The sequence below is a fragment of the Aptenodytes forsteri genome, unplaced genomic scaffold (assembly GCF_000699145.1).
Source record: "Aptenodytes forsteri isolate BGI_AS27 unplaced genomic scaffold, ASM69914v1 Scaffold217, whole genome shotgun sequence".
Lineage (NCBI taxonomy): Eukaryota > Metazoa > Chordata > Aves > Sphenisciformes > Spheniscidae > Aptenodytes > Aptenodytes forsteri.
The window spans coordinates 4,797,742-4,808,587 of record NW_008796222.1 but is presented as its reverse complement, the minus strand read 5'-3'; positions in this window follow the sequence as shown (position 1 = coordinate 4,808,587).

Sequence of the window (10,846 nt, the reverse complement as noted above, 5' to 3'; positions counted from 1 at the left end):
GTTGGGTTGACGGTTGGACTCGATGATCTTAGAGGTCTTTTCCAACCTTAACGATTCTATGTTTCTATGATTCTATTTGTCTGATGATAGGCACCAGGAACCAGCACTCCCAAAACTGGTTTAAATCTGCGTAAGTAGCAACCAGCCATTGTCCAGCCTGGCATGGCAGCCTACCTAGGGAAAAAACATCTATAAAATGGGGACACGGTAACAGGAAAAGGGGGGTTCGTACACAGATGTGCGACGGGCAGATATTTTGGGATGCAGAAGGGCTCCAGGGCTCCAGGCAGGGTGGCTGGACTGGCCCTCCAGTGCCCTAGGGCTCGAGACGCTGCATAACCACTGGTTTCACCCGTCCCCTGCAATGACCCATAACGCTCCAAATGTTATCTGCATTCAAATAAATAACCTTTAGCCCTGCCCACATTGCCTAGCGTGATGTTTTATAGCAGCATTTTTATAGCCAAATAACAATTGGAAACAATGTGACCGTTTCACTATGACATATGAAAACCGTGCCTGCCATGTCCTCCTAGGTCATGTTTTTGCCAGCAGCTGTACAGGCTTTAGGGTTTTTAACAATCATCTTTTTGACATATACTTTAGAAATTGAAGAAATGTAACATACCTCACTGGCACGTTGGAGATTACTGATTATCGGTTGCTGTATTGTAATTGTATTGTAAAATAGGATGCAGAAAATCACCTACCGCATGCAATACACAACACTGATCTTTGTTTGAGGGAAAATAAATATGGACCAGATCTGACTTGAGCTGGCCCAGCTCCAAGTCATTGGCCATATCACGCCCTGGATCAGATCTGGCTACAACCAGGTTGCAAACCACGTAACCCTCAGTAAAGGCTGGCTTATCGTGAGATTGCTCTAATGCAAAACTCTGCACTTGTGTTTTCCTGAGAAACAGTCATTCTCCTGTAGAAACCTCAGGTTTTTTTCTTTCCAGGAGTCCTAATCCAACCTGAGAGAGGAGTGGGGTATGGCCAACACCTATTGCCCTAGCAAAATGAATGGTTTCCAACCTGGCCTTGGAGTGCTTCTCTTTCCTGTAGATGCATAGTCATATTTTCTAGCTATGTAGAACAATATACAATTTGTAATCATCTTTCTTACCATCAGTAGAGATGTGCTTTTACATTCCTCATGCCTTGTTTGAAAAGTGTTTGGCCATGACTTGTCCAATCACATACTAAATAAATATTGTAGCTTCACCTTTAAGTCTTTCCTCCTGGGGCCAAGTATGCATTAAATCATACCAAGGCAAATGACAGCAGAGCGTAAGAATTAGTGGAGAGAATGCCAATAGTGAGAAGGCAGTGTCTGATCTTCCATGTCAACCTTCTTTTGCCACCATGGGGGACAAAAATGCATTGAGTGTAAAACACACTTTTGTGTACAACCTTGATGTCTTACAGTGGAGAGAGTTTCTCAGAAAGTCAAGTTTAGAAATAAAGTCTCTTCAGTGCAAAAAGGTAAAAGTCTCACACGCTATACCATACAGCGAGGGATCTCATCGGAAGATGTTGCTTCTGACTTCCCTGGCAAGGGGGCATGGCATGGGGCAGCCTGCTGCTCCTCAGCATCATGGAAGGAGCAAGGCAAGTTTTCTGGTACATTTAAGCAACTGACTTTTAAAACAAAATATGCCTCTTTCTGTACACATGCTTGGAGGCAGATAGTATTTCAGCTGAAGCACAGCATCAGAGGTAGGAGGGAAAGCACACCGCTAAACTGCAGGAACCTTATCTCTGCAGAGAGTGCCAGCTATAATGGTTTAAATGGGTATAACGGTGTAGCCACAATTGTTAACAACTGCCTGAGAACCAGCCCTTCCAGCAGGCGCGTAGCCGATCCAGACCCCCCCAGGGGAAAGGCTCAATCCCATTATAAATCCAGTTGCCTGTAATTTTGTTTTCTGCAATTCTGAATAAGTGGAACATCAAACCTCCTTGGTGAGTCACAGGAGAGAAAAAAAAATACAAAAATGTAGAGGTTTTCTTCTGAATGCTTTTGATGCAAGAAACAAATCCTGCTTTTCCGTAAGCATTATAAATAGAAATGCTTAACTTGAAAACAGAGCATGGATTAGGGCCAAAATAAGATGGAATCCAGGAAGTTAAACAGACTCAGAGATTTCCAGCTCAAAAAGCTTGCCAGCATCTTTACAGGGCAAACTGGTGATTCCTATCTACGGGTCAATGGACTAGTACTGTGGCCAGCATAACCGCTCATGTTCTTGAATATAGGACAAAGGTGTAAGGGAAATCTTTTCAGTATGAGATGGGTACCCACGGCAGTTCTCTGGCAGGCATGGCAAGACCGCAGAGGTTTTGCAGCTGACCAGATGTCACAGTTCACAGAAGGGCAAACATCTGAAGCACCGCATCTAACTTCTGCCCCCGCTGCAGCTAAACTGATTTAATCAGAACTGTGCTAAAAATCCCTCGTGCTTCCCACTCACGCTGCCGGAGCTCATACGTAGTTCTCTCACACATGGTCATAACGACTTCTAAATACTTGCACGGGGGTGAGAAACCATCGCAGCCACTTCAAAACAATGTTATGGCTTCCAGCCCCTTTTGCAAATTAGAGGGTGCAAGACACAAAATGGCAGCAGCACAACTGGAATAGCAGTCTGCACAGCACCCACCGCAGCTCCGATGGCCCAGGCAAAGCAGGTTCTGCCAGCCAGAAAGGTGTTTCTGTTTTTCATTAACTGCTAAATGTTGAATACAAACACTTAAACACTCAGTTTTATTTCCTCTTACAAGGTCGAAGAACTTATGTTCCTTTAAGAGTGAAGAAAATCATAAACTATCTCACACTGTATACAGGAGGAAAAAAATAGATGTTCTTGTCCAAAATTTATGAGAGTAGTATTTTCAGGGTATATTTTAGGACAACAAGTCCATTAACTCTCAATAGACCTTGTTCTGTCACAACACTAAAGCAACTCAAAATTGTGACTCCATGTGCCTAATAAATTTACATTTAAAAGATTAATTTTTAAAGCCTCCACCATCTCTGAGGAATAAAAGTAGAGGTGGATATAGCAAACCTTTTCTTGCTTTATCTCAAAATAATTCCTGAGAATTGCAGTTTTCTTGCTACACCATGCCCCGGGACCTCAGCCCACACTGAGAATTTAAATGGGTACTCCCAGGTGCTAAGCAGCCTGCACATTATATTAATCCAGAGAAAGAAGATGCTATTGTAAATTTTGCGAAAAGAAACATGATGCTATGAAATTGAGAGATAAAAAATTCTTTATCTTATACTGACAGAAGGCCTCAAAAATATCTACTGGAGGGCTGCTGTTGAAGCAGCTGCAGCAGTGTGGGAGACAGACAGCAGCAGTGACCTTCTATCCCTGTTTTCTCCCTCAAAGCTGCCCAGAAAAAAAGGACATGAGTGCCCATACATATACACATGAACAGGCAGCAATTAGGAGCTGGGGTCCCATGACATGGGAACCCAGAGACTAAGGGAATGAGGGAATTACCTGCATTTCTGTCCTGGTTTCGGCAGGGATAGAGTTAATATAGGAGGTGTGGGGTTCTACGTCAATTAAATAAACTAAGCACTCTTAGGCAGTAAGCAGGGAAATCTCTAGATCAGTAGTAGACAGGTGATGGAAAATGGAGTATAGATGAAGCTCAGGGAGGATAAGGTTGAGGGTCAGCATAAGCTGACATTAAGAGCTCAGCAGGGCAATAGATGGCTAGAGGGTATCAGGGAATGGAGTTTACATATATTACAGTAAATAATCATTAACAAAATGTATCTATTTTGTGGGGTTTTCCTCTTTCCTCTAACCTTTCTCCTGTTATTGCGCCAGACTTGGAGATACCTGTTACATTACCGATATTAATCCATACACAAAATTAGAAAAAAAAAAAATTGCAACCTGAAGGCAATTATATGAATTTAAGAAAATAGATTTAATAACCATTAATATGACCATTGTTAGATAGATATTAGTAAAAGTAACTGTAAAAGTATTTGTATGTATGTATACATATTGTTGTGGTTTAACCCGGCAGGCAGCTAAACACCACACAGCTGTTCGCTCACTCCCCCCGCCCCAAAGTGGGATGGGGGAGAGAATTGGCAAGGAAAAAAAAAAGTAAAATTTGTCAGTTGAGATAAAGACAACTTAATAGGACAGAAAAGGAAGGGAAAAGAATAATGGTAAAATAATATACAAAATAAGTGATGCACAGTGCAACTGCTCACCACCCGCCGACCAATGCCCAGTCAGTTCCCAAGCAGCGGTCACCGGCCAACTCCCCCCAGTTTATATACTAAGCATGACGTTACGCTGGCAGGGCATGGGAAGCTGAAAAGTCTTTGACTACTGTAAGCACTGCTCAGCAACAACCAAAACATCAGTGTGTAATCAACATTATTCTCATGCTAAATCCAAAACACAGCAGATACCAGCTACTAGGAAGAAAATCAGCTCTATCCCAGCCGAAACCAGGACATGCGTCCACATTTAGAAACCTTTGCTGTGTAGAGTGCACTGCCAGTGACTCACGAATATGGATGTGTGTATGAGTGGACGATCACAAGGTGGTTACAGGGGCCCCTGAAATACTCAACAGCAGTGCCCCAAAAGCCCCAGAACAATACCCACAATAACCAATTATTGATGCAGACTAGTGCAGCAACCTCATGAAGCCCCTAAAACTAAGAGCAGAGACGGAACTGTCTTTAGAGAGTATGTGTGACTACAACAAGAGCAACCAGTTGGTGAGCACCATTGCTTCAGAATCAAGTGTGCAGAATTGACCGCTATGGTATCCTCTAGTGCTGCATAGGTAAGTATTATCTTTAAGTGGAAATTAATTTTTAATGCCCGTTTGTTTGATCTAATAACCTACCTTTGAGTCTTGGCTGCAACTAGGATGCAGTAAATCAGAATGAGATGGTTACAAAGAGAAACGGAGAGTCAGCAACAAGTTCAAATACAGTCTCTAAGATGCACCTTTTTCATTTACACATCTCTAGTGTAAGGAGGAAGAGAGAGACACGGGAGTATGAAACACAAGAATTGGGGGTGGAGATAAGTAAGCAACTTGTAAATATTTTCATGAATTCCAGCAGCTGTTTAGTTGTCTGCTTGGCTTTCCACGTATCAAGTGACTCCATAAAATAGGTGGATTCTAGCCTTAAAAATGCCATTCACTGAAAACAGTGTGTTACAAATGGAAAACATTATTGCAACATATCTGGCATCCAGAGAGGGAGATTGTGGCAATCAGCTCTAAGGGAGCACTGACAAAGTCCGTCTTTAGAAGGTTTCTCTCAGCACGAGCATTAACGTTTTGTGCTCCCCAGGGGATACTGCTCGGTTTGTAACATTGCAGAAATTTGGAAGGAAAGAAGTTGACATGTTGAGAAAGGTCACACATTTGAGAACATAAAGTAACAACCAAGTCAGCTGAATGAAAAGCCATATGCTGCCGGGTGCCCCCCAACTCCAACCTGTTCTGGTCATCATCAGAGGAAAGAAAAGGTAAGTAAGTGCTAAAGGAGCAGCCGGCCAGTCAGGCAACATGACAGATGCTAGAAGGAGATAAACCTAAACCCAGCTGATGTTTACAGTAATGTAAAAGCAATAAAAATGGTACTGTCCTACTGCTGTCATAATGGACTTTGCTGTTGAAAGACACAGACCAGATGATACACGTAATTTTTTATTGGATCCAGGTCTTTTTTGGTGTTTCACAGTAAGCACCTACGTACCTGCTTTATGGCTGCTGTCTTCCTGACATGTCTATGGACCATGAATCCGTCTCCACTCATCACTGTTTTACCTCTCCTCGCGGAGGTCACTGATGCTGCAGCTTCCCATTCACTAAGACATCTGCAGGAATTTTTTCTCATCTGACTTTGTCTGCTGGCCTCAGGCTAAACCAGGCCGAACACATGGTGAGTGCAAGAAAGAGGGAAAGAAAGGAAATGTAAAGCAGAGAAAGATGTCCCATTTACATACAAAGAAGAGCTGTTTAGGAAACAGTCTAGTGCTTTCCCCTTCCAGCTACCCTACTGATACTTTGGCTACAACAATGTAGAAGAGTAAAATGCTGCATCTGTGGGGAAGAGAGAAGTGTTTCCAGTCTGTAGATATAGAAGCAGACAGAGGAAGGCAGAAGCATTTGTTGCACTAACACATCCTTCCAGTCCCATGGCACCTGACAGACCCGTAGGAAACAACTGGCTAAATCTTCCTTTAAGAGAAATTGCTTTGCACCACATTAAATGTGCCCCAGCCAGAAAGGTATTCTAACAAGCTTAGACAAGATTTCCAGATTTCCAACTTTTTCTGATTCTCAGGACTGATTTCAGGCCACTCCTTTTCATTACCTAGTTTTGGAGCTGTGACTATTTCTGCCTATTGCCTGCACAGTGAGCCAGAGCCCCAAATCCCCGAGTAGTAAATGGTATGAATCATGCAACACTCTCATAAACTTGAAGGATGTAGTAGGAACGACGACGAAGTTAGGACACTGTCTGGTCCACACCCTGGCTGGAAAAGAGGAGATAGCCAACATTCCCCCATATGAGGCTGGAATTGGGATAAGTTTTGAAAATTAGAGCTGCCTTCATGTGGCACTAATAAAATCCAGGGGGAATTGTTGGGAAGAGCAGCCCAGATCAAGGAGGGGAGGGTGAGCATTATGCAAGTACCCAGATTTGCAGTTCTGCAGTTCAGCTACAAGAAGAGACTGGCCTAACGCTCTTGTCCTAAAGATTTCAGCTCACAGTGCTAAGATCAGAAATCATCACAGCAGGACACAAAAGACAAAGGGAACACAAGGGTTACAGCCATAAGAAAATCAGTTGTTTTGGAGAATTAGTGAAAGAATCCAGAGAATTTTGTATTTTTCTCTCCTTTCATTTGAAGAGTTTTGTCACTTAATGACAAAAGTAGAAGTGCCTCTTACATGGAAATCAGAGACCAAACAGATGACACAGAGAATAGGACTTCAGTGATAGGGAGGTACTTTTTTAAAAAAAAAAACAAACCACACAGAGGAAAAATAAAAGGAGAAAAAAATGCTGTTGCATAGGCTTGGCAGGAAGAAAGAAAAGAATGGCCAAGGCTGTGTATGTGGAACAGACTGAATGACATACAGCTTCCCTCTTTAGGCTAACATTTTCAGTCACAAAGAAAGAATACTCATGACTAAGTGAGAACCAAAGGCTTTAAAATGTATGAAGCATCAGCAGTCACTTGGTGTCTCCTCCAGAAAGGATGAGCCCTACATCACTGGCTTCATGCAGCCCTGCTGCCTTCCTTTCTCACTGCCCTAGCACAGCAACAGGGGCTTGCTCCCTCTTCACGTCCTCATGACCCAGCTCATCAATGCAGCAGGAAAATAAAGTGCATTTCCCTTCCCTGCAAGCTAGATAACCACAGGGCCTTCTTGGAAGTTTTCACTTCTCAAACATCATTTACCATATGGGGGAAAAAAGGATAGACGTTATCAAGACCTTGTAAGCAAGAGCTGGCTGCTCACAGTGTCTCCGATGCAGCGGACATTTTCAAGACGTGCGCTGCATACTTTGGTGTCTAAGACAGTGACTTCTACGTGTGTGACCTAAAAAAATTGCCATTGTTGGAAAAGGGCAACATTTCCCACATACATTTGGCTCAGTCACACAGACACCAGGCATTTCATGTTCTTGGTAATGTTGCTTGCCATAAAGGCCAAGGAAAAATAAAGAGCATGTGACGTACAAGTAGAACAGTGTCTGACCTGAACAGTTTTCAAACAATTTCCATGGAACATGCTCAGCACAACTGGCCAAGTCGATGGTCTTTAGCTCCAAAAGGTAAATTTAGCTCTTCTCCTAAACCCATTCTGGAGCAATGCCACCTGAAAGGTCAGTTTGCTGTATGTTTCCATGTCACATGATGTAATTTAAGGAAATGACAGCTACAAAAATTACTAATCTCAGTGAGACCTTTCCAACAGAAAAGAACAAAGGAACAAATAAACTAGGGTTCTGATACTTGGGAGCAGAGAGGGAGTGAGAGATTTTAGGGACAGAAGCACCAAGGGAGTGGAAACTGTACAATGGTATGTTATTGAGTCAGTCATTTAAACCAACTTTATGGTTGGTGGCAAGAACAGGTAGCTTGGGGACATGATTCGTCACATGCTAAAGAAGATGTCTAAAACAGGTCAGATGAATTCTGCCCTAAAAGTATTCAATTTTTCTCTGCAGTTATAAAGAGAGTCTAATATGACTAGATCAGAGGTAGTTACCAGTCAAGTATAGAATAAAAGTGCATGACACATTCAGAGGTTAGATGGATCCCACCCAGAATTTCTGCTTCAGATTGACATTGTTTTATTGTTTAATTGTTTCCTTCTTGCTGTCATCAGCACCAAATTCACTGGCATGCAGCAAGGCTAGCAAACCACCGAGAGAAGCTCAGCCTTAGCAAGGGAGGTTATACCCATTGCTAAAGAGGTGAAGGGCACAGGAAGATCAAAGAGGAGCCATAATCTTGCCTGTGCAAGTAGCATTTTGAACATAATCATACAAAACAGGACTGGAAAGGACCTTCACAGGTCATCTGGTCCACCCCTTGCTCTAAGGCAAGATCCATCAGGCTTTCTAGACCTGAACTGTTCTTGTCAAATATATGTTCAACTTGTACTTAAAAAGCCTCCAGGAACAGAGGTGCCATTCACTCATGCTTTATTTACCCTTACAGATACTTTTTTTTTTTTCCCCTATTTAGGCTAAATTTCTCTTACTGCAACTTACATGCTGTTCTCAGAGAATGTGGGTAAGAGATTATTATCTTCTTTTCAGCAGCTTTTACATAGCTGAAGGCTGTTATCACATCTTCCTCCAATCTTCTCATCCTTAGGCTAATTTTTTCAGTCTTTCCATATACATGATGCTTGCTAACCCTGGGGTCATTCTCATTTCAAAATTATTAGTGGCAACGCTGAAATTAATCTAGAATGGACAGATCTTGCCTCATATATCTCTGAATCATCCTATAAATTCTAATTTATTTATTTAGCCTGACAAGCACCCTGTGAGTTACTGGGAAGTAAAATGAGCCCCATTTTACACAAAAGGACATAAGGCAGAGACGATTTGTGGCTCTCCACTCTGTGTATGTATCTCCACCACAGTCCAACTGCATACCAGAGCAAGATCCAAGCTCATCCTCTATGAGGCAGAAACCCAAGTGCACAGGCTATAGGGGAGCCACAGTGTGCTTTGCCCAGGTATTCAGTCATGACAAGGCAGCACAGTGCAGTTTTGCTACAATATGGATAGATACAACCACAGACTAAGGTCAGGATTTCAAAAGCCGTTCGGGCATTATGCTGTTCAGAATTGTAAGGGCTAATTCCATTGAACTTAGACTCACATACTTAATATATTTAAGCACCTAATGATGCAGACATGTGACTAGCACTTAGACACCTCCCTCCTCATCATGTTAGGCATCCTGATGATTTTAGAAATTCCAGTAGAATTGTTCTGTTAGCCACATCTGGTCTGACTGGGGGAGTCTGTAGCTCTTCTCGTGCTCATTCATGTCACAACATTATCTTACAACTCTACTATCAATGCAGTATAGCACAATACCATTCAAATAGGTGTTTAGAAACATATCTTCTAATGATTAATCTAGTGTTTGCACAACTGAAACCGAAGCACTTGGTGCTTTTAGGCATGCCATTACTGGTAAAAAAGCAAGGCTTCATTCCAGGCTTTGGCATTGCTCTTGGAGTTTGCAGCAACAGCTTGTGGATCCCTATTCATTACGCTGAGACTGTCAATAGATATCGCTGCAAATACAACAGGAGTGAAGGGGTGAAGGGAAATGTATAGTTTCTAGTTTCGTCTAGTTTCCACGAGTTTATTAATCTCGATAGAACAGGAAATCACACTGTAAACCACAAAGAGCCTGTTTAAAACCATCCTCACAAAACACAGCTTTTACATTTTAAAGCCAGGGAACTGAGCACTTAGAGCCCACTGATTGATTCAGTAACATCAGTAAACACATTATTAAAACGAAGAATAAGCTTTGTGAAATGTAAATTTCAGGTAGTTGGACACCATCCTGATCTATCACATGTAAATATTTTTACTTTCATTTCAGTAGAGTAGTCTGAAGATGATAAAACATGCTCAGCTTTCAGAACCCAACAAACATTTGGAATTCTTCGCATCATACTTTTTTCTTGGTTGTAGTGACTGAGAAAGCAAAGATAACTGTTCCAAAGGATCATTTATTTTATCCTCTTTTTTTATTACTTTCCTAAGTATCTTCAATTGAGTGGCTGCAGAAAATGTCAGGATGATTGGCTTGAGTGGTCATGGTGTTTCATGTTTTTGTTTTACATGGGAAACATTTATGCAAGCAGTCACACCATACTTAAAAAAAGCAGATTGACAGATTGGCTTTTTGTTTCTTTGCGGGCTTGAGGGAACTTTTGGATGGGAGGTCCTATTGCCCTCACACAGCATGGTGCCAGCACCAGAGATGGATATTGCATACGAATGGGTCACCCTGGATGCTTTAACCTCCACAGCTCCCCTTGCCCGAACCGTGGTACCGCTGCCATACGTTCTAGGTGCAGAAAATCAAATTGCCGACGCTCCGGTGTTGGGGCCAACGCATTCCCTGCAGAGAAGCGAGTCCTCCCGCTAAAAGGGAGAATTAGGGAATTTCCGTGAACTACGAGCCGGGGAGGAGCGGGCGGGGTGGGAAGAGGGGGGGGAGATCCCTGTGTACGCCAGGAATAAATAAATAAATAAGCACACACAGAAGTA